The sequence below is a fragment of the Diabrotica virgifera genome, chromosome 8 (genome assembly GCF_917563875.1).
Source record: "Diabrotica virgifera virgifera chromosome 8, PGI_DIABVI_V3a".
Taxonomy (NCBI): Eukaryota; Metazoa; Arthropoda; class Insecta; order Coleoptera; family Chrysomelidae; genus Diabrotica; species Diabrotica virgifera.
In genome coordinates, this window is record NC_065450.1 from 49,812,671 (window position 1) to 49,838,084 (window position 25,414).

Genomic DNA, 25,414 nt, shown 5'->3' on the forward strand with positions numbered 1-25,414 from the left:
CTAAACTTACATACAGAAACATTTAGTCTAAAATCTTGTACAATTATAATAGTATGAGAGCTAGTACCATTCGAGCTAGTACCATTCGAATGGCACATACTTTCAATAGAGTGGCGAAGAACTACAGCATGAAAATATCAACAGCTAATACCAAATCCCTGGTAATGTCACGGGAACCCATAAGATGCAAAATAGTGATTAACAATGAACCTATTGAACAAGTCTTGAGATTCGAATATCTGAGAGTCGAAATATGTAGTTATGAAGATGTTAAAAAGAGCGTCCGAAAGCAAGCAAATAAAGTCAATTACGTATCAGGATGTCTGAGGGATGTCATCTGGAGAATTAAAGACACGCGGCTGGAAAAGAAAGTACGCATATACAAATCATGTGTAAGACCGATCATGACGTACGCAATAAAAACAGATGTGACACCAAAAGGAAGATGTTACTGAGAAGATCAGAAATGAGAACGTTGAGGTCAATAACTGGGAAAACACTGACAGACAGAATACCGAACGACAGAATAAGACATCTCTGTAATATACAAGACATAGTACGGTGGGGAAGACAGAGAAGACGAGAGTGGAATCAGCATGTGACGAGAATGGACAGCGACAGAATAGCCCGTATAGCCAAAGATTCAAAGCCAACAGGCAAGAGACCAATAGGAAGGCCCTTTAAAAGGTGGCGAGATAGCTGGCAGTCAACATCGAAGCTACGAATGCAAGCTCAAAATCGGTTAAGAACAGGTCAAAAGGCCTTATATAAGAAGAAGAAGGAGAAGAAGAAGAAGAAGAAGATGAAGAAAAAGAAGAAGAATAAGAAGAAGAGCTAGTACACTCTGACCGGTATAGGAATAGACGTGAGCTGCGCGCAAACCAGAGAAGGGATGTAAACTTAATTTGGGGCTTAAATTACAGAGTTGCCACGGTTCTTACAAATATTGACTAATTTCTTTTTAATGTTGTTTACATGAATCATGGTTTATAACAAGTGGCATGTAATTATTAAAAATTTGTTAATTTTAAATGGTTATTTAACAATGCTGGGTTACTATAAATTCTTTATACTATAAAAATAATCTAAACAAGCAATTTTGACTAGTCTGTAGTTCCGTCTTCTTTGAATAATATTAAAAGGTTGCCAAATGCTTAATTAAACTTACGATTCGACTTCACGTAGAATTACCTCCCAAAGCTTGTTGCAGCTATTTATTGACAACCTGTATATGACACATCTTTCACCTGTCAGGTACTTGTGCGCATCGAAAAAGCCCCTTTTTTAATTTCAAAATAAATGAACAAGATAGAATAAAAGTTTCAAGTTTACAGTAACAAGTTTCTTTTTCAAATTATTTCAACACTTTCAAAAATATAGGGGATGGTGACGTGCAGGCTGAGGCTGATGCGTGCCAGGTGACGGTGACCGTCCTTAGCATGCGATGATTCATCAGTATAAGAATTTCTAGCCTTACAGACATAACCGTAAAGGTTGATTTATGTTAGAACGGGCCATGTACGAAACGGATGTCCTGTGGGATACGTTGAAGAATTGTATGATATGAAAGACATTAGGTAGTTTATGGTACAATGTGACGGGGCGACAACGGGGACGGGCACCGTCTACAGGCCGGGCTCGCCCACGTGGCTGACGAATATTTTCTCGTACCCGTCCCTTGCCCTCGGAAATGATCCGTCGTAGCATAAAGCCGGATATATCCTAGGACGGGGACGTGGACGACACGGCTTTCCTACGGGGCACGTTGAAGAATCGTCTGATATGAAAAGCATCGGCTAGTTTATCGTAAAACGGAACGGAGCGACACCGTAGACGTGCGCCGTCTATTGTTCCACGGCCCGTGTCGTCCATGCCCCGTGCTAAGATAAATCCGGCTTAATTCAAAATTCCGTGCGGAGCTCGGCCGTTCCACGCCCCGTGTCGTACACGTCCCGTCCTAATACACATAGTTTCAAAAGTTATGCATCACCCCTCGTATTCACGATGTTTAGGCTTTTATAAATCCGTATCTTTATCACATATTTAATGGGCCTTTTTTTTTATAAAAAATATACCTTTTTTGGTTTTTTATTTTATTTGAATACCCATTTAATTGACCTGGTTTTGCCAAGGTGTAAACATTTGAAAAATTTATTTTGATGAAATTTTTGAAAACGCGATTAAAAATGAATCGTACTTTAATTTTTGAGTTGGACCGTATAAGAATTGTCGATTTAGTTGAAGAAGGCCATTCACAGCGGTTCGTGGAGGAAATGGGTGTTTCTCAAAGTGATGTCCCACGGATATGGAATAGGTTCCTGGAGACAAACTCAATACGGAATAGAGCTCGGTCGGGTAGACCCCGAGTTACCAATGATCGACAGATTAGATATATCAGAATTTAAATCCGTATAAATTCTTCTATGTCTGTACCAGCCCTCCAAAGAGAATTCAGGCATTCTACAGGAGTCCGAGTATCGTTGTCTGCAATAAGAAGAAGAATTTTAGACTCAGATTTGAGGAGTCGTCGACCAATAAGAGTTCCTCAGCTACAACCTAGACATGTTTTGGACCGCCTCCAGTGGGCTCAAGAACACATACAGCTCCCCCAACAATTTTGGAATTTTGCGCTTTTTAAGACGAGACCAGAATCTGTTTAAATAGTGATAACTGGCGAATTTGTGTGTGGCGAGAGCCAACAAGAGCTGCACAACTAGCCACACACGAATTTGCCGGTTATCACTATTTAAACAGATTCTGGTTTCGTCTGAAAAAAGCGCAAAATTCCAAAATTGTTGGGGGAGCTGTATGTGTCCTTGAGCCCACTGGAGGCGGTCCAGTCTAGGTTGTAGCTGAGGAACTCTTATTGGTCGACGACTCCTCAAACCTGAGTCTAAAATTTTTCTTCTTATTGTAGACAACGATACTTTGACTCCTGTAGCATGCCTGAATTCTCTTTGGAGGGCTGGTACAGACATAGAAGGATTTCTACAGATGGAAATTCTGATATATCTATTCTGTGGATCATTGGTAACTCGGTGTCTACCAGACCAACCTCTATTCCGTATCGAGTTTGTCTCCAGGAACCTATTCCATATCCGTGAGACATCACTCTGAGAAACACCCACTCTTTCAGCCACGAACCGCTGTGAATGGCCTTCTTCAACTAAATCGATAAATTCTTATACGGTCCAACTCAGAAATTAAAGTACGATTCATTTTTAACCACGTTTTCAAAAATTTCACCAGAATAAATTTTTCAAATGTTTACACCTTGGCAAAACCAGGTCAATTAAATGGGTAATCAAATAAAATAAAAAAACCAAAAATGGTATATTTTTTATAAAAAAGACCCATTAAATATGTGATAAAGATACGGATTTATAAAAGCGTAAACATCGTGAATACGAGGGGTGATGCATGACTTTTGAAACTATGTGTATAAATCAGCCTTTACTCGGGAGGGTGGGCTAGCTCTCATACTATTACTTGTACAGAAACATTTAGTGTAACATCTTGTACCATTAGTATGGCAATTAAGTATTGTGTAAAATTGTCGTTGCATACGTAGAATTTGCTGTAAATAACCAAATAGGTCGTTAGCCTTTGCTAAATATTTGGACTATTATTGTTAAATACATTTTACTGTTTTCCGTATTATTTGTCTGAACGAAAATATTGTTGCTTGGTACACTAAACAACATATTTTTTGACTATATTTAACTAGCTTTGTTTGAAATACTTGTACATATCTGCTTATCTCGGTGATTATTTTTTAAGTTAAATATATAGAAAAAGAAAACAAAGAAATAAAATATATCCTAGAAAAACATACGGAAGTTGAAATATCCAGAGGAAGAAAACATCTTAAATTCCAAGTAAAAGTAAAAAAAAAAAAACAAGATAAAGTAAAATTTTTCCACCTTCTAAAGCTCTCGACTGACTATATTGGATGTCAACAGCAACAACTGAAATAGAGCACACAACATCCGAGATATACAAATCCGACGAGGAGTGCGACAGGGTTGCGTCATATTACCGCTATTATTAATGTAATCTGTACTCGGAGTCTATATTCAGAAAAGCATTAGACGAAGTTCAAGGTGGAATTAAGATTAACGGAAACAGAATAGACAACATCAGGTACACCGATGACACCGTCCTAATAGCAAGCAACGTACAAGAACTAGAAAATATAACAAATGCAGTAGTTCGTCACAGTGAAATGTTTGGTTTACACTGAAACATTTGCAAAATTAAAATTTTTAGTATTCTAAAAGATACCAATAAACGTATATAATTGTATGCCAAGGGACAAATAATAGAGCAAGTAACGTCCATAAAATATTTCGGAGCAAATGTCAGAAGCCTGTATGTATATGTATAACCCAAAAAAGAAATCCTGTCAAGGATCGAACAAGCGAGAAAAACACTCATGAACATGAAAACATTTTTTACAAGATCAGACCTTAGTCTGCACTGCAGCTCAGAATCCGAATGATTAGATGTTATGTGTTTTCTGTCTTCCTGTATAACCCGGTCTATATAGACATTTGAAATAACAAAAATTGCCGGAAAGCCAAATTTTGGTGGAAGGGCATACCATAACAAATAAAGTTTTAAAAGTCCCCATCGATCCCATGTGTGCAACAAAAGTTATTCGGGGTCAAAGGTCAAAATTTGAGATTTTTTCGAAAACGGTAAGTTTTATCAAAAAAGAACCTCAAACCAAAGTTGTGGATCTTAAAATTCTCTACAAAAATAGTCCGCACTATTTTTTCCTAAGAGTTGCGATTCCTGAGATATCGCGATTCTAAGAGTCACACAGTTTTCTGGATTCAGTTCATTGCCTAGCCATGTTTAAACTTAATAATATACTCGATAAAAATGTTGAAAAGTAGATGCTGATGTTGGAGGAAGACATGATAGTTGTACTTGTTTCGCATATTTTTTACAAAAGTTAAGTATCGGTATTTATCAAGACAACTAATTTTTTTGGAGCTCCATAAACCACAAGAAGAAAACGAATTCCTTCCGTAATTATTATTTGCGGTGTGGAATCAAGTTATGTAAAAACTTTACAGCAGTCAGTCAAATCTTTTTTTTTTTCGAATAATTTAAGTACTGACGTTTTGCCTCTTCTGTACATTGTTGACGTAGTGTTGCAGCCGGTTATCGCATGTAAAAATAAAATGTACTTTTGGCATTTGGGATAAGCTGATAAACTTTTCTAAGAATATGTCTCTGTTCGCTGTTAAGGCCTTCCATGTTTCAGAAAATAAATAACTTTATCTATTGGAGTCCTTGCAGTAAGCAGTATGTACTAACAAATCAACATATTCACCAACTACAATTGTTGTGTTTGTTGCCTTAAATTTTTCAATGGCTGTCTCAATTATAAGGACATCTGCGTCATCTTTAGCTTGTTTCACTTCAATATTCGCAGCTGTTAATTTGTCAGTTAACATGGAAATGAAATGAGATTTATTATTAATGTTAGCGAAAAATTGTTGTTGATTCGCTGGAACTGTTATATTTTCATCAAAGATAATCTCGGAACCCGATGTTGTTTTTGTAGTTCGACGACGTTGTTCTGCAGCTTTAATATTCTTTATCGAGTCACTGTAGCCGTCAAATACCACTGTCACCATAAGCCTGTAATGTCAATGTCTGCTAAATGGTAGACGCTTGTAATAAGTACTTATTTTCACTTGAACTGAACCTTTAGCACTAAAAGAAACAGATAATATGAACAAGGCCTAGGGACAATAATGTAGCGATTGTTTACAATATAAAATCTGTTCTTTTTTAAACAATGGTATAGCCAAATGTTTTTCAAGGCCACGTGGATAGAGGAAATTCAGTTTGGGACTGATTATCTTTTGAAGAAATATTTTCAGAATAGTATAATATATTATATAAAAGAGACACAACTAGGCATTTATACTTGTCTTGAAGTGCCACATTATGTATACCTGTATACGTATACGTGGCTTATATGTGATATAATGTATAAAGTAACTTTTAAAATCGCGATAACTCAAGAATGGCAACTCTTAGGAAAAAAATTGTAAGGACTATTTTTGTAGAAAATGTTAAGATCTACAACTTTGGTTTGATGTTTTTTTTTGATAAATTTTACCGTTTTCGAGAAGAATCCAAAAAATATCAAATTTTGACCTTTGACCCCGAATAACTTTTGTTGCACACATGGGATCGATGGGAACTTTTAAAACTTTATTTGTTATGGTAAACTCTAGCTCTCCACCAAAATTTGGCTCTCCGGCAATTTTTGTTATTTGCCAACGATTTTGATGTCTAAGTTGACCGGATTATGTATAACTGTGAAAGTTTCACAATGGACTGAATGGACTCTGAAACAGAAAAGAGAATAGATGCCTTCGAGATTTACATATACAGACGGATGTTGAGAATCCATGGGTACAAAAAGTTTCTAACAATGGTGTACTTCGGCGCATAAACAAACAAAAGGAATTACATACTAAGAATAATCAAAGAAAAAAATACAATACTTGGGCCATGTGTTGAGAGGGGAAAGATATGAACTACGTCAAATCATATTAGAAGGTAAAGTACAGAGCAAAAGATCAGTAAGAAGACACCAGACGCAGACCACGTGGCTGAAAGACCTGAGAAGATGGTTTGACCGCTCCTCTGCAGAAATTTTTCGTGCGGCAGTTTTCAAAACTACAATTGCCATTTGGATCGCCAACCTTCGAAAGGAGACGGCATAATCATAAGAAGAAGACTAAAACAATGGCCACGTTTAGAGACAAATAATTTGAAAAAATCTGGAACTAATTTACGTAGAAATAAAAAGTAATAGTAAGTGAATATATGGATAAAAGATACTAAAACAATAACGTGATAATACATGAAACATAGTATCAACATTCCTTATTATCAGTATATTGGGTAATCAGAATTTGGAATTTGGTAATAATGAATGATTACTTACGTTTTTGTAGTCAAAGATTCGCGGGAAAAACTTAGTTAAATTAAAACCCGGCCACAAATTCTCACTACGAATCGGTTTCGGTTTCGGTATTAGTGGTTGTCTTTCTTCATCATAAATTTTAGATTTTTGCAATCTCCACATTTCGATACTCTCCGGAAATCCATCGAACTTCATTTCGAAACGTTCTTAATGAAAAATTTCGTGAAGAAAATAATAACTTTGGATTGAACGAACTATCCCAAAGCGAGGTATTATCTGGACTGTTTAGAATTACAATAGGAATCCAACAAAATGATGACTATTGATAGAAAGACAAACAAAATGTTATTGTTATTTGTTGAGTAACTCATTAGGAAATATCCCAGCCTATGGAATTTTTGGAGGTAATTTTAAACTAGCTTTAGTTACACAAGATTAAACTTGTTGATCAAACTATTTTTAAGTTAAGAAAGAGATAATAGGGCATTCCAGACTTTGATTTACGACACCGCTGCCTGGGAGACAAACATTGTATTTGTTTATACAGGTTGTTTCAAAAAGGTATGTCATAAATTAAATCACGCATTCCGGGGACAAAAATAAATTGATTGAATCCAACTTACCTTAGTACAAAAGTGTACACAAAAAAAAGTTACAGCCCTTTGAAGTTACAAAATGAAAATCGATTTTTTTTTCATATATCGAAATCTCTTAGATATTTTTCATTGAAAATGGACATGTGGCATTCTTATGGCAGCAACATCTTTAAAAAAATAAAGTGAAATTTGTGCACCCCATAAAAATTTTATGGGGGTTTTGCTCCCTTAAACCCCCCAAACTTTTGTGTACGTTCCAATTAAATTATTATTGTGGCACCGTTAGTTAAACACAATGTTTTTAAAACTTTTTTGCCTCCTAGTACTTTTTCGATAAGCCAGTGTTTATCGAGATATTTTGAATATTTGTCGAATCCACCACATATTTGTATATGGTTAAAATTACCTACAGTCCGTCTAATTTACTTACCGTTGCACGTCATTATCTACGCCAGAGATCTAAGTTGACATAGTTGCCAAGGTATAAAAAAATCCTGAATCCATTTTAAATCAAATAGATCACATAATTATTGTAAACGTAGATTATACAGCAAAACAAATTAATATTCAATGTAAATAAATAAAAACTTAAGAAATAGAGAACAATAATCAAGTTATAATCATTTAAGTTTTGCAGTGCAAGCGTTTGCAAGCAATAAACAACTAGGTAAAAAGTTGTCACATACCTCGATTATTCCAAGTCGTGATAAAATTAGGTGAAATCTATATTTTTATAGTAGAGGATCTTTTTATAGTATAGTAAATAATAAAAACAGTAAATATAATAAAACAGATACCTACTTATTCGCGGTGTGCAAGTACTTGGAAGGGAAACGAGAAACGACCGTGCGCGAGTCGCGGAGAAATATTGCAACTATCTTAAATAATTCATATTGTCAATTGAAATTGTCAAATTGACGTATATTTCATACCTTCTGTCCTTGAAGCAGAAAAATTATATATTGCTCCACAATATTGATATGATATGCAATTATTATAAAGGTAAATTTAATTAATTGTATTTTGCTTGCAGTACTGCATTTTAATAACTAATTTTATTTACTGCATACAATTGTTTACGTTTTGATAACATAACCTGAATCTTATTTTTTCTTCTTATTATTTTTTTGGGCTATGGCCTTGACAATTATCCAGTAAACAGGACTAATATAATTGGACAATATAATTAAAAGTGCGAATAAAGTTGCAGAGCGTAGAAATAGGGGTCGCTTTGCCGAACTTGCACGGTCCCAATAGTAAAGAATATAAACAAATATGAAGTGTCATCACCGCAACTGTCAAATAAATGTTACCAATTTATTCTGAAATGCCACCTTCGTTCGATTACAGTTACAGTGTGTTCCGAACAAATGTGCTTCATAAAAACGCTTTATAATCCATTTATACAAATTAAATGAAACACATTATTGTGTATTTCTTTAGGTTAACATTAATAGAAATCTTCAAATATTATTTCTACGCGTATATAATAAAATATGTCTAGTGGCTGTAATTCCAGTGTACTCGGCAAAATGATTCTAAAAAAGAACACACCTAAGGCCAAATATTTCGTGTTGGTATCATGTGACGTCACAGGCTATGACGCGGATGACGTGCAACGGTTAGTAAATTAGACGAAGTATATGATATACCTGTTAATAATCTGAAAATTTATATTTATAATTTACATTTTTAGGTATATTTTGAAGAAGAAGCCACATCTTGATAAAAGGTAACTTATCAAAAAAAGACTAAGAGGCAAAAAAGTTTTAAAAACACTGTGTTTACGTAATGGTACCACAATAATAGTTTAATTGGAACGTACACAAACATTTGGGGGGTTTAAAGGAACAAAACCCCCATATAATTTTTATGTAAACATATTAAAAAAGAAGCTGCATCTCCATAAAAATTGGCTTATCGAAAAAATACTAAGAGGCAAAAAAGTTTTAGAAACGTTGTGTTTAACTAATGGTACCACAATAATGAATTAATTGGAACGTACACAAAAGTTTGGAGGGGTTTGAGGGAACAAAACCCCCATAAACTTTTATGGGGTGGATAAGATGTTCCTGCCATAAGAATCATACACGTCCATTTTCAATAAAAAATCTCCAATAGTTTTCGATATATTGAAAAAAATCGATATTCATTTTGTAACTTCAAAGGACTGTAACTTTTTTTGTGTACACTTTTGTACTAAGGTAAGTTGGATTCAATCAATTTATTTTTGTCCCCGGAATGCGTGATTTAATTTATGACATACCTTTTTGAAACACCCTGTATTTCTACGTGTGTTTTTTGTTTTTTACCTTTAATAGTTTCTTAGTTGTATTTTTCGAAAATTGTTTACTTGATTTTGTGTAGTTTTAAATAATTGTAGCAGTATTTGAACGACTTTTTTTAGTTTTAAGCAGTGAATAAAATAATCATGAGCGAATATTTACGAAAGTTGTTGGTAGACAATACAGATGTTGCTGGTAGGTATAATATAAATAATATAGATAAATATAAAGAATAAATAATATAGATCCATTTTCCCTCAAGGAGTCCGAGTTAACCTACAGTGGAGACAGTTTTTCAAGCGTAACTAACATGGGTATAGTTCCCTAAATAAGGGGTTACATCAAATGACAGAACGTTTTCGGATTAAAAAATCCATCACCAGTGTTAAAAAGCCCTAAAATAATTAATTAGGTTATACTTATTTTAGGGCTGTTTTAACATTGATGGATTTTTTAATCCGAAAATGTTCTGGTATGTGATGTAACCTCTTATTTTTAAATATACATTTTACAAAGGATCTATTATTTTTTATAGAAAAATGGATTCCGCCAACTAGAAGAAAATGTGGTACCTAGATCAAATCGGTCCTGCAGAGCATATGTCGAAAATGAAGACAAATTTTTGTTGCCAAAAATGATCTTGAAATAAAAAATGGAACAAGACATTCCAAAACAGAAAATTTTGAGGAGAATCAAAATGGATTAGGGAAGGGAAGAATATCTAGTTGGCACAACCCACATGTGCGATGCAGGATATCCTAAATGAGCAGGGCCTATTTTACCACTAGGCCCGTGAGGCACCTGCCTCAGGCCAGCATTTTAATAGGGCCCGAAAGGATCATCAAGAAATTTTTTTTATTGCAATAACAAAATAAATTTTTAAAATTCTTTCATTTTACGAACAGGAAATGATAAATGATGACTCCACTGTTGATTTTCAAGCGACTTCACCTGTCACAAGTACATCTCCGTCATCTCCTATAGAAAACGACAATGTCGATAGCCCTTTTCCTAGCGATATATTGGATTGGCCAAAACATTTAAATCTGAAATTTCAACAATATTTTATAAATAATCGACCGAATCAATATATTGATAAAACTAGTGAATGTGTTACACAACGGGATAATAATAAAACGAGACATTTGCAAAGTGCGATTTTTTATAAAATGAAAGCTAATGGGGAAAACATTCTTCGCGAGTGGTTAGTGTACAGTCCTAAATATAGCCGTGTTTATTGTTACGTTTGTTAAACTCTTTTCGACGAAAATTATTGTTCTTATCACTTTCGATGGGTATAATCGATGGCAATTTGTATCATATAAAGGAGATAAATCGGAGGTTTTTCTGGTGGAATCAGGTATACCACAAGGTTCAAATTTAGGACCGCTATTATTTTTACTGTTTGTGAATGAATTACCTTCTTTAATTACATCTCGATGCCTTTTATATGCGGATGATTTAAAAATATTTAGAGAAATTAAAGATTTGAATGATTATTTTCAATTACAGTACGATTTAAACGAGATTTATGATTGGTCAATACGTAATAAACTGTATTTTAATTTGAACAAATGTACGATCATGACATATAGTCGTCAGGCAAACCCTAGTTACTTTATGTACAATATGGGAAATAATAACTTACATAGGGTCAATGAAGTGACGGATCTTGGTATTACGTTTGTAAATAATTTAAGTTTCAACTTACATGTGCAAAATATTATGTCTCAGTCATACAAAATGATGGGACTTATTAAACGTGTAACATATAAATTTCATAATATCGACTCAATTAAACGGCTCTTTAATTCATTTGCTAGAAGCAAATTAGAATTTGGGAGTATTGTCTGGAGTACCTTAATAAATAGTGGTCACATGCGCCAAATTGAATCAATTCAAAACAAGTTTATTAAATATTTATTTTACAAAAAGCATAAAATATCGCCAGAATATGATTCGTATCAAACATTAAGAAAAGAATTTAATATAAAAAAATTAGAGCAAAGAAGACTTCAACGTTGTTTAATTTTTCTCTATAAACTATGTAATCACTTAATAGACTCGCCTATCTTTTGGGGCAAATACAATTTTATATCCCGGATCACAGAACCCGTCCAAGAAACATATTATTTTTTGTAAATACTTCTAGCCCACTTAATAAAATGTGCCAAATTTACAACGATTTAACAACAACCACTTATCTGTAATTATTTGGAATAAACTTGCAATTATTTAAACGTCTATTGCATGAATAATATAAAGAGAGGTTTTTTTTTATTATTATTTTTAACGTTTTTGCTGGTAGACATCTGTCGTTCTTGTCTCTATTACCTCGAATTATTACATTATGTGCATGTTGTACTAAACTGTTGTCATTGTAGATACGGATACATGTAAGTAGGGAAACCTGTTTGTATCTGTTATTAATAAATAAATAATGATTGAAAAAATATCAATAGGACAGTTATTCAACATGAGCGATCTCCTAAACATATTTCATTAATTGGTACGTTAGTCAAGAGAAGTACAAATTATTATATTACATTACAGCATTATTATAGTACAGCAGGACAAATTATTGTAACATTAATGGAAAAAAGTGATTTAGAAGAAAAGGAACATTGGAATAACAACCATTAAATATTTGCCCAAAAACGGTCTATCCTTTTATGGTTCAACAACCAAATTATTTACAAAAGGAAATGACATATAGCAGGGGTGGCCAAGCTCCTTGATAGTCCCAGCCATTTTTCAAAATTTGGAATTTTTCGGGAGCCGCAACTAAACAATTAATTAAAAAGTGCAAAAACGTATCAAATTTTTTTCTCACTGTTTGGATTTCACGAAATTTAAAGTGAAATAAAATGGTTCACATCATTGTTTCAAATAATGCTATAAGCCGCCTTTACTAATTCAGGGTACTTCGTTTCTTCATCATCCTTCGATCTTTTTCTGGGACGGCCTACTGATCTACCGAAATCAAAAGACACTGATCTTCAAAAAACACTGTATTTAACACTCTGTCTTCCTCTGATCTTACTAAATGACCTGTCCATCTTATCTAAGGTTTTATATGTCTGACGATGTTTTCAGTACCATACAGAGTCACCAATTCAGTTGTATTTCGTCTTCTCTTCATTTATTCGAAGGATCAGACTCTACCTGTTTCTTCCTCGAGTTGTGAAAACACCTCTCTCACGTCTATTGTAGAATGGGGGACTGCATCTAGATCATCATCAAATTCCAGCAATTTGATCCTCGATTCGCAAGTCCCCCTGTGACGAATGTTGGCGATCATCATGGCAATCTTTATTTTATCTGCAGCAACGCGAAAAAGCTGCACAGATGTTGTGTTGAACCAGATTATGAGGTTCTTTAACCAGGATGTTCTTCTTCCTAATCCTGGACCTCGCATTCCAAATATTTTTCCTTGCCTTGGCTTGTAGGAGGAATATCTGGATTCATTTCGCATAATATGTCCAAAGTATTAAAACTTTCGAGATTTGATGGTGATTAGTACCCTACGGTTCTTCCCCATTTTTCTAAGGATCTCCTCATTTGTGACCCGGTAAGTCCACGGGATAGATGATATTTTACTTATTACATATTCTAAGGCCAAATTGAATAGCAACGGTGAAATGGTCTCCTTGTCTAAGTCCTAATGTTACACTTAGTTATTTAAATTTGTTGTTAGTAATTTAAGACATTTTGAAACACAAAAATTCAAAGTAATTCAGGATATTATTTATTGAGAGCCACAAATAATCCTTCAAAGAGCCACATGTGGCTCGCGAGCCACAGTTTGGCCACCCCTGACATATAGTATGTCCCATTTAAGATGAGGACAGTCCTATATTTTGGCTATCAAAATAAATACAGATTTGAAGTTTTGCACAATCATGCAGGTTGAATGTTCACATTTTTTAAGATACTCAACTGAAATTTAATTAAACGCAGCCTACTAAGACTCCACAAACAGAGTAAATTTTCGATATTTCTGCTTCGCGTTAGAGATATCGGAAAAAGTTATTTGAAAAAGTTGTTCCAAATATTAATCTAACCCCACATACCAAATTTCAACTTAAAATGCTAGCCCGAGATGCATCGGGACAGCTGATATGAATTTTAGGGTCCTGACTACAAATACTGATAAAACTAAAAGTGCGAATTTTGTCATGCAATTTGGTATGTGGGGTTAGAATAAGATTTGGAAGTACTTTTTCAAATAACTTTTTCCGATATCTCTAACGCGAAGCAAAATATAGAAAATTTACGCTGTTTGTGGATTCGCAGTAGGCCACGATTAAAATTTAAATTTCAGTTGATTATCTTAAAAAATGTGAACCTTCAACCTGTTTGACTGTGCAAAACTTCAAATCTGTATTTTGATAGCCGAAATATAGAGCTGTGTTCATCTTAAATGTGGCACACTGTATTTAAACAATGTTTAATTGTTTAAATATAAATTTTATTAATTGTTAATAAAAATTTAAATTTCTGGTACATTACTTCTATTAAATAATTAATTCATTAAAAAAATTATTATTATTAAATCATATTTAGGGGTCCGAAAATTGTGTAGTGCCTCGGGTCTGATTTGAAGTAAAATAGGCTCTATAAATGAGAAACCTTAAAGACGAAACAATTCGGGTCGACCAAAGAAAACGTGGAGATTGTTGAAGAAGAAGGCACCTAGAAAATAATAAGATATTGAGATGAGATGCAGCAGAAAGTTCGAAGTGGAAAAGAAACAAAGTTAAAGTAATTATAAAAAAGGGAAGTAAAATACTAAAGCAACAACAGGGATCGGCCAAAGAAAACTTAGATATTGTTGAAGAATGAAGCTAGAAAAGCATTAAAACAATGAGTTGAAGTGAAGCAGAAGAATCGAAGTAGGAACAGGAACAAAGTTAGAGTAATTATATGAATAGAAAGTAAAATACTGGAATAAAAGGATATTGAGGATAAGGATACTGGATACCTTTTGTAAAATTTAAGAAATAAAAGAAAACTTTTTTACAAAACGGGTGGACAATTTGAATTAAAATCTGAAAAAAAGTTTTGGTATGCAGTGAGCACGTAAAGGTTGGAATAAATTCATTTTCTCGAGAATGGACGATTTTGGAAAAAAATAGCGAAACAAGTCAATTTTTATTTTTAAATTACGACTTTTTGGCATATATATCATACTAGTGACGTCACCCATCTGGGCGTGATGACGTCATCGATGATTTTTTTAAATGGGAATAGGTGTCGAATGATAGCTCATTTGAAAGGTAATTCAATTATCTATTCAGTAATATAACCATTAACATAATTATTTATATAGGGTGTCCAAAAAAATTTTTGGATCAAATTTACTGATATAAAAAGAAGAATGCAAGTAATTTATTTAATTCAAAATACATTTTACTGCTTTCACAAAACAGAAAAAATGTTTATTTAAAAAATAATCATTGCTTTTCGCTTAAATTAAACGTTCAAACTGTCAAGAGCAGGTGGGTGGCTGCTTTAACCCATTAACCGCCAAGCAAAGAAATACTGCAATAATATGTAATATATTTGACTAACTAGAGTAAAATAAACTTAAACATTCGTAAAAAAATTTTTTTACACTTTGATAATGGCAGGTGTCACAACAACAAAATGGTTCGTTTTCGAACCTTTGGCGGAAATGAGATATAAAAATTGAAATACACAATTTTATTTGTTGTGAAAAGTCTCAAAACATTTAGAGTGTAAATGGACCTGGAAGTTTTCATAAACAAAAATAATATGGTTAGAACATTGCCTACACCTTCTTCAGCTTCTTTGTCAAAAATGAAGTCGAACGGCCCTCTATCCTTTTTAGAAATTATTTTAGATATTTGAAGTTTACACTTTCCAATCCTGTATCTTGCACTGTGCCAGTTGCATAAATTCGACGAATCGACATATTGTCTACTGTCTACAACACTACACATCCACCCTTATGGAGCCCCCCCTCCCCCACCCTAGATTATAACAAAACTGAATACCAGAATACCCGTCTTTCTAAAGGTACGTATCCACTATGTTCGTAATATTGGACCACCGAGGCACTGCCGCACGGTCTTTGGCGCACTGTTGCACGGTCCGGGAGCGCCAACCATCCACTATGTTCACGAACCTCTTGCACTCCGCGCTCCCTGCAACTGCTCCAATCGATACGGTATGCGTTCCTCTACATATAAACCGACACCAATTGGACCGTTGAGGCGGAGCGCACACTGTTGCATCGTCCGAGAGCGCCAACCATCCACTATGTTAACGAACTTCTTGCGCTCCGCGCTCCCTGCATTTGCTCCAATCGATACGGTATGCGCTCCCTTACATATAAACCGCCCCAGATTGGAGCGCCGAGGCAGAGTGCGCAAAATTGCACAGCCCGGGAGCGCCAAACGTGTCCACTATGTGGAGCAGTTGCAGGAGCTCGGAGTGAAAGCATAGTGGATACGTGTTTTTACACATAATAAAGAAATATCCCAACAAATTACTGCTTGTGCATCACCTTGAACTTATTCCTGATCAGACAGGATTACATGTCGACTTCCGCCAATGGTTCCTTATCGAACCATTATTTTCAAACACGAGATTTGATGACTCAGAAATTATTTTTTTTGTATTTTTATAACAATTGGTGTACATATAGGTTAAAAAAATAATGTTTTAATTTATTTGATCACAAAAGTGTTATGCCGATAAAATTACTACAGTAAAAATAAAGTTGCGTCAAAGGATTGAAAATGTCGGACATTTAGAAAATATTTTTGTGATGAAAGCATGAGTTTGGAAATTAAACAAAATTAAATTTAGTTACACTTATATCTTCTGGTTGCTTAAAAAATACAAAGATTTAAAAAAAATTAATGAATTGCCAAAAAAAAATTCTACAAAAAAATGGTGCGTTTTCGCACCTTTGGCGCTAAATGGGTTAATATTGAATTTAACTAAAAAACAATATTTATTTGTCAAATAAACATTATTTCCTGTTTTCTGATAGGAGTAAAATATAAATATAATATAATATAAAATATAATATTTACGTGCTCACTGTATATAAATAAGACTAAAACTGCGCGCCACCCTGTATAATACACACGTTATCAATGATCAATTGTGTCTGAATTGACTTGCATTATTAATATAACCATCACATTGTGATTTCACATTGTGTTTTATTTTGCCAAGATGTAATTGAAATAAAGCTAAACAAATACCGAGTACTTTACAACACAAATAACTAGTTTCAATCAGATAAAATTAACTTTTACCGGTTGATGCCAAAATATGCCAGAAACGGCAAAGAAAAACATCTCCGAGAATTTCATCAGCCTATTATGTCTGTAAATTATGACTAACAATTAATGAAAAGCCATATTTTTTTATTGTTATTTCAACTCTCTCCAAATTCCGCTGACGTTTATGTCAAAACACAGAGCTTATTTGTTACTTCAGGATCATTTCCCAAACCCAAGAAAATATTTCTAAATTTAGTAAGTATTGATTATATCATATTATTAGGTCTGGATCCCGCGTATGAAAAAAAAGTTGATTAATAGCAAGCTGAAAATTTGTTAACAGCTTAAGGGTGTCTAGTCGGATAAACTTTGATATATGGGAACACTGGAGCAGGGGCAGTTTTAATTGTGGAACAGGTTAAAAATTTGGAACGGTCACACCACGAAAACGGCACATTTATTTTGTCCGACAGAACAGACTTAAACTCTCCGAACAGAGGTTAAACTCTCATGCAAAAATCAGACTGCTATTTATCACCTGTCATAATTCCTGTCATTTGACATATTCTACATGTTCCACTCATTAAAACGCCCGTTTGGTGATAAATAGCAGTCCAATTTTTCCTTGGGAGTTTAATCTCTGTTCAAAGAGTTTAAGTCTGTTCTGTGTGACCGTTCCAAATTTTTAACCTGTTCTACAATTAAAACTGCCCCTGTTCCAGTGTTCCCATATATCAAAGTTTATCCGACTAGACACCCTTAAGCTATTAACAAATTTTCAGCTTGCTACTAATCAACTTTTTTTTCATACGCGGGATCCAGACCTATATCTCAAGTATGAGTGAACACAAAAAAATTGCTCAAATTACAGGAGGTGTCCTCACTTTCTAGATTACTGGGCAGTAATATATGCATGAGTGGAAATAGGGATTACTGATCCTATCCTAACCTAAAAGATTTCTGCCCTATCTACAAAGAGAGAAATATTGAAACATAATATAATCTTTTTCGACTTAGAAAAAGCATCCGATAACAAACCCAGAAAACAACAATGGGAAACTATGGGAAGAATGCACGTTAGAGAAAAATGAGTGAATATGTATAACACAAATACTGTATAAAGAAACAAAGACAGTAGTGAGAAAATGAAATAAAAAAATTAATCACCACAACAAAAGGCAACATGGATGTTGTCTATCACGAGTATAAGTCTACGAGTCTAGGAGTCTATCCGCTTTTCAAAGAATGAAAAAATTCCTAATAAACTCTACCTTATCGTTGGATATCCCATACCAATTTGTAAAAACATTCATTTATTCCATATTGCTATACGGAGTGGGAAAATGGTAGAGATGTTGAAAAAGTATGTATTCGTTACAAAGTACTCGTTACTTACGAATACCGAAAGTAACGATTACTATACAGAGAGGCAAATCGTTACTTTGATTACTTTGATTACTCTGATTACTTCGTTACTTCGTACTAATCGTATCAGAGCGAGTAACGGACGGGGCCGGTATTTTACGAGTGTTATCGAATATCGCTATCGGTATGAAGCGTTTGCGTTTTAAGGGTGTGAGGGTGAGGACTGAGAAATACGATTCTCGATATGATTACCGGTACTCAAATAAAAAAGTAACAAAGGTAATCATAATAATCAAATCATTTTTATCCCTTAAACAGATCGGTGAAGGTCGTTGTTATATCGGAATACCTATACAAATTTCCTACCTACTGAGAAATACCTTTTTCGATATGATTACCTGTACTCAAATAGAAAAGTAATCATAGTAATCAAAGTATCCTACTAACCCTAATACAAGTACTGAGAAATGCGATTCTCGATATGATTACCTGTACTCAAATACAAAAGGAACAAAAGTAATCATAGTAATAAAAGTAACGAATACGGTAAATGATTACTTTATAAAAAAGTAACGATTTGTAACGAATACTCGAAAGTAACTATAATCAACATCACTAGAAAATGGACTTTCGGAATTACAAGTTTAAGGCGTATATAGAAGCCTTTGAGGTATGGGTTTTTCGAAGGACGCTGAAGATCTCTTGGAAAGAGCACGTGACCAACAACGAGGTGCTGAGAAGAATGACGACTGAGAGAGAAAAATACAACGTTCTACGATTCATAATGGAAAAGAAATTGGAAGAGAAAAGAGGTCCAGGAACAAGAAAATGCTCCTGGCTGAAGAATGTAAGAGGCTGGACAGGCAAGGACACACATTCGATACTAAGAAAAGATGGAAAGCAATTTGCTGTAGTTATAGTCAACCTTCGATAATGGGGAAAACACCTTGAAGAAGATCTATCACCTACCCTTTCTAACATATATATAGATCACTCGCTAAAAATATGGTAGAGAAGATGTAGAACAATGGGCATACTAGTACAAGTACAAGAGAACATATTACATTCACTACTAATATTACATTTCACAGATGGCCAAGTCATTTTTGCACAAGTCTGGAAGGACATGTAATGTATTATACGGAAATTAAAGGAATAATATGAGCTATGGGGACTCGAGGTAAATATGTGTAAGGCCAAATACTAGTGCATTGGATCCGAGTTTGCAGATTTGAACTTATATAGGCTCAATAATAAGGTTATACTACAATCACAATAAAGATGCACTAGAAATAAACAAACCAAGACACTTAAATGTTACGAGGAGCACTCCCAAATCATAATTTACAATGTATGTATATGTTACAGTTCAAGTTGATTCTCAGTTAGAGTCGACTCCAACTAGTTGGAGTCAACTCTAACTGAAACGAGCAGTAAAAGTTGATTTTAAAAATTTAAATCAACTTGTACTAGTTGGAGTTGACTCTTCCTGGATCGATTCAGTAAATGTTGATTATACGAGAATCTCAAGTGCATTTTTGATTAGTGTGCGTTTCTTTGTCTTGACCGTTTTAACTACTTATTAGTAGAGTCTGTAAGGTCGTCCCCGTTAGGTTAATTATTCTGATTCGATTTTTTGCACAAACTTACTCAAAGAAATACATCCTTATAACAAATACACAGGGTGTCACGCGGTACCGCGGTCGAAAAATTGTTTAACCAATTTTTGTTAAATTCAAAAAAATAATTTTTATCTACTTTATCTCATATTATGTAAGTAAAGGTTTTATTGTGTGAAAATTGTAAATATAGATAGCAGTACATGAAGGGCTTAAAGTGTGTCTGAAGTAACAATGTATTTTAAATGACTTTTAATTTTTCGCACTGTTTTTTAGCACACTTTCATATAATTAAACATCCTTAACTTTCGCCTTCGGGAGGAAATCAGACTCGCCCTTGCAACGGCAACTGAAATGCTCACAAAACAGCGACCACGGAAGCAAAGATGGATGACAGAGGAAATATTGGATTTAATGGATAAAAGAAGAAAATTCAAACAGCACAAAGCAATGTACAAAGCATTAAATAGAACCATTAAACAAAAAATAAAAATTGCAAAAGAAAAATGGATAACAGAACAATGTGAAGAAATCGAAAACTTATATAAAAAAACATGATGACTTCCATCTGTATAAGAAACTCAGGAATTCACAAGCACGACATATTCACAAGGACTAAATAATCTAATCAACGCAGAAGGCAAACTGATTTCAAGCCCTGAAGAACAAATAAACATGTGGGAAGACTAACGACGAAGGTCTTCCAATACTGAAGTTCGAACTGGAATATGCTCTACGTCAACTAAAAAACAACAAATCTGTAGGAAAAGATGAAAAACCAGCTGAGCTGTTAAAGTTAATCAACGAGAAAACTTAGACCTTCTTCTTGGACTATTTAATAATGTTTACAATACAGGGACTATCCCTAAAATATGGCTTGAATCAGTCTTCATACCACTACCTAAAAAGAAGAATGCCAAATTATGCCAGGACTTCCGCCTTATAAGTCTATTAAATAACATTCTAAAGCTTTTCTTGCGTATCATACAGAATAGAATATACAGTAGAGTCTCGGTTATCCGCCCTTCATTTATCCGCCCTTCATTTATCCGCCGTTCCGTTTTATCCGCCGCTCCATTTAAGTAATAATTTTTTTTTCAAATTTTTATAACTTTGAAAATATTAAAGAATGAGTAAAAATTTTTTAAGATGAGATAAAATAAGCCGAGCATTCCGAGCAACAAGAAGAAAGAGCTGTCGATATTATGATGCTACAAGATGGCGAGTATTGGCAGCAACAAAACGAGATACATCAGCAATGCAGATGAAAATCGCTAGTTTTTTTCGTTCATCCTAAATCATTCTATCTACAATGTCCAATGTCAGTCAAAATTAAACGATTCTCTTATTCTTCTTCTTGTGCCACTCCTATCGGAGACTGTCTCCTATCTAATGACTGATTCGGACCATAGTCTGCAGATACTGTTGGATAGGGATACTGAGAGTTGTGAAAAAATGGGGATGGAGATCAAAACTGCGAAAACCAAAGTTATAAAAATATCAAGGAACAAAAATTTACCTCTTCCAATAAATATGTGAAACACCAACAGCTTGAATACGTAAGCCAGTACAAATATCTTGATTGCTGGTTCAACAATAAACTTGATTATAAACAAGAAGTCAAGAGCGAAAATACAGGTAGCCCGACAGGGGTTTATCAAAATGAAAAGCTTATTTTGTAACAGTAGCATTAATATCAGCCTTAGATGTCGTTTTCTGCATTACTATGTGTGGTCAATACTTTTGTATGGAACGGAGGCTTGGACACAACACAATACTGATGAACAAGTTGGACGCCTTTGAACTCTGGCTTTATAGAAGTAACTTGAAAATACCTTGGACAACCCACACCACCAACGAATATGTTCTGAGGAGAATAGGTACAGGTAGGGAACTGCTAAAAATCATTAAAGTCAGAAAAGTTAGCTACCTGGGACACATAATGAGAAACGAAAAGTACCGCCTCACGCAACTGATCATCCAGGGTATAAATTGAAGGAAAACGGGGTCCCGGTAGGCGCCAAATTTCATGGCTTAGAAATATCAGAGACTGGACCGGCCTTGATTCAACATCTTTGTTTAGAGCCGCATTGTGCTGCAGTGTAGTCGCTAACCTCCACTAAAGGAGAAAGCACCACAAGAAGAAGAACTTTCGCCTTGTCATGGTGATGACATGTGAGCAATAAATTACAAAAAAAGTGTTTTTGTGGTTTGACAGAAGTTTGAATTTTTAAATCTCAAAATGGTGCAATGGTGCATCTCACTCGCACTCACATTGGTAGCTGCGTCAATATGCTCCTAGCGCTCATTGTTAATAATTAAAAATAACCGCTTAGTTTAGTAATAAAATAATAACAAAAATTTCTTCAGTATCTTGTAGGGGGGTCGTTAAAATTTTATTTGGTGACTTTCGGACTTTCTCGTGACTTTCGGTGACTTTCTCGTCACTTTCGGTGACTAATATAATTTTTAACTGAGTTATTAAGCCTTGAAAATGGCCATTTTCGTATTTTGAAATAAATATAACAATAAACAAGTATGAACAATAAATTTTACAGAAAAATCACAAAAGACCTCTTTTGACCTTGCTCCGAATGACCCAAATGATGTAAAGAAAATTGTCCTAAATGAATTTTTTTTGTGAGTTTGTTTAAAAAAGTTGTTTAAACAATTTTTCGACCACAGTACCATCTGACACCCTGTGGATTCGTTATAAGGACCTCTTTTTGAGTAAGTTTGTGCAAAAAAATCGAACTGGAATAATTTACCTATCGGAGGCGACGATACAGCCTAGAATATAAATATCACAATTTGAACATAATTATTTCCAGTAACATTTAATTTCTAGAATGATGACGTCATCTACGTTTTTTTAAATGAGAATAGGGGTCATGTGATAGCTCATTTGAAAGGTAATTCAATTTTCTATTCAGTAATATAAACAGTAACATTATTATTTATACAGGGTGTCCAAAAATTTTTTTTTAATTAAATTTTTTGACAAAAAGAAGAATGTGTGTAATTTATTTAACTCATAATACATTTTACTCCTATCAGAAAACAGGAAATAATGTGTATTTGACAAATAAAAATATTGTTTTTGCTTAAATTCAGTATTAAAGCAGCCACCCACCTTCCTCTTGACAGTTTGAACATTTAATTTAAGCTAAAAGCAATGATTATTTTTCAAATAAACATTTTATTCTGTTTTATGAGAGCAGTAAAATGTATTTTGAATTAAATAAATTACTTGCATTCTTCTTTTTATGTCAGTAAATTTAATCAAAAAAATAAAAAAATTTGGGCACCCTGTATAAAAAATTATGTTATTAGTTATATTATTGAATAGAGAATTGAATTACCTTTCAAATGAGCTATCACAAGACCCCTATTCCCATTTAAAAAATCATCGATGACGTCATCACGTCCAGATGGGTGACGTCACTACTATGGTATATATGCCAAAAAGTCGTAATTTAAAAATAAAAATTGACCTGTTTCGGGATTTCTTTCTAAAATCGTCCATTCTCGAGAAAATGAATTTATTCCAACCTTTACGTACTCACTGTATATTATGAAAGTCAGAAACTAAAAAAAATCAAAGATTAAAGCTACCTCTATAAGATCTTGAAGAAATTTTTGTCATTATTTCATTAATAAGATATTATTTCTAATTATCAACAATGAGCGCTAAGCGCGTATTGAGGCGGCCGTCAATGTGAGTGCGAGTGAGATTCACCATTGGACGGCCCAAATGGTGCATCTCTTTAGCACTCACCATTGACGGCCGCCTAATACGCACTTAGCGCTCATTGTTAATAATTAAAAATAAAGCTTAGTACTAAAATAGTGACAAAAATTTCTGCTGGATCTTGTACAGGGGGCTACAAACTTTGATTTGGTCACTTTCTGACTTTCATAATAATGGATTTTAACCGAGTTATTAAGCCTTGAAAATGGCTATTTTTGCATTTTTCAAATTTTAAATAGCGTATAACTCGACAACAATCAATTTTAGAGAAAAATCACAAAATACCTTTTTTTGCTCAGAATAACTCAAATGATCTAAAAAAAAATTGTTCGAAGTGAAAAAATTATTTTTGTGAATTTGTCTAAAAAAAATTGTTTAAACAATTTATCGATCAAGGTACTGCCTGGCACCCAGTAGATTTGTTATAAGGACCTCTTTTTGAGTAAGTTTGTGCAAAAAATTCGAATCGGAGCAATTTCACTAACGGGGACGACGATACAGCTAGACTAATTTGAACATATTCAGTAACATTAATTTAATTTCTAGAATCGGCTGTTTGTGTGAATCAGAATCAACTTTTACTAAATGGCATTGGGAAGAGTATACTTTTCCTAGTTGGAGTCTACTTTTACTAGTAAATGTTGAATATAAATCTTCATTTTATATTTATAATCAACTTTTACTGAAACCAGCCGTTAGAGTCGACTCCAACTACTTAGTTGGAGTCAACTCCAACTGGATAATCAACTTGAACTGTAACATATATACATTGTAAATCCCAAATCTTTATTTACAAAGTTTATAATATATTGTAAATCATAATTCGGGAGTGCTTCTTGTAACATTCAACGTGTCTGGATTTGTTTATTTCTAGTGCACCTGCATTGTAATTTTAATATAGATGATATGAAATACTTTTATGAAATAGATAGAAATGAAAATATCACGAGAAAAACAAGCCACGAAAGCACTCCATGTATCACTTGATAATTATTATTGTAATATTTTATGTATTTATATGTACATATAATTGAGTGGTATCCCGTTAACAAGTAAATAAATAAAAAATAAGCGCCTAGACAGTTTTAATAGTTATAAATATTTTATTTCATTACCTAAGTTGGTAAAGGAAAAATTTTATGATAAAAAACATTTTAATATAAAACATGAAGAGAAGTATCCATACTTACTCAAATGTGGTCTCGAGGTAAACCAATTACAAAAAACTCGAAGATGTTTCACATACATCTTCGAGTTTTTTGTAATTGGTTTATTTTAATATAAGTATGTACATATGTTTATAATATATGGCCATTATTTATTACGATAATTCATTTTTCTGTTTAGTGTAGATTATTTATTTCATTATACATTGTACGATTGTACAATTATACATAAACAAATTGTAAAAAGACATTCTTTGTTATTGACTTTTCAATGTCTGGAATCTTAATGCACAATACAATTTTGTTTAAACACACTACTATCTGCGTACTATCTGTTACAGTGAAATCAGTTTAGGTAAAAATCCATTTTTATTATTTATTATATATTATTTAGAAAAATAAAAACCTTGTA

At 33.7% G+C, this 25,414-nt stretch overlaps 1 protein-coding gene across 4 annotated transcripts in view; it reads right to left on the reverse strand.

The window, feature by feature from the left end:
* LOC126889985 (UNC93-like protein) overlaps positions 1-25,414 on the reverse strand; it is a 398,517-nt gene that overhangs the window by 138,727 nt on the left and 234,376 nt on the right. The gene's annotated exons all lie outside the window — the stretch shown is intronic.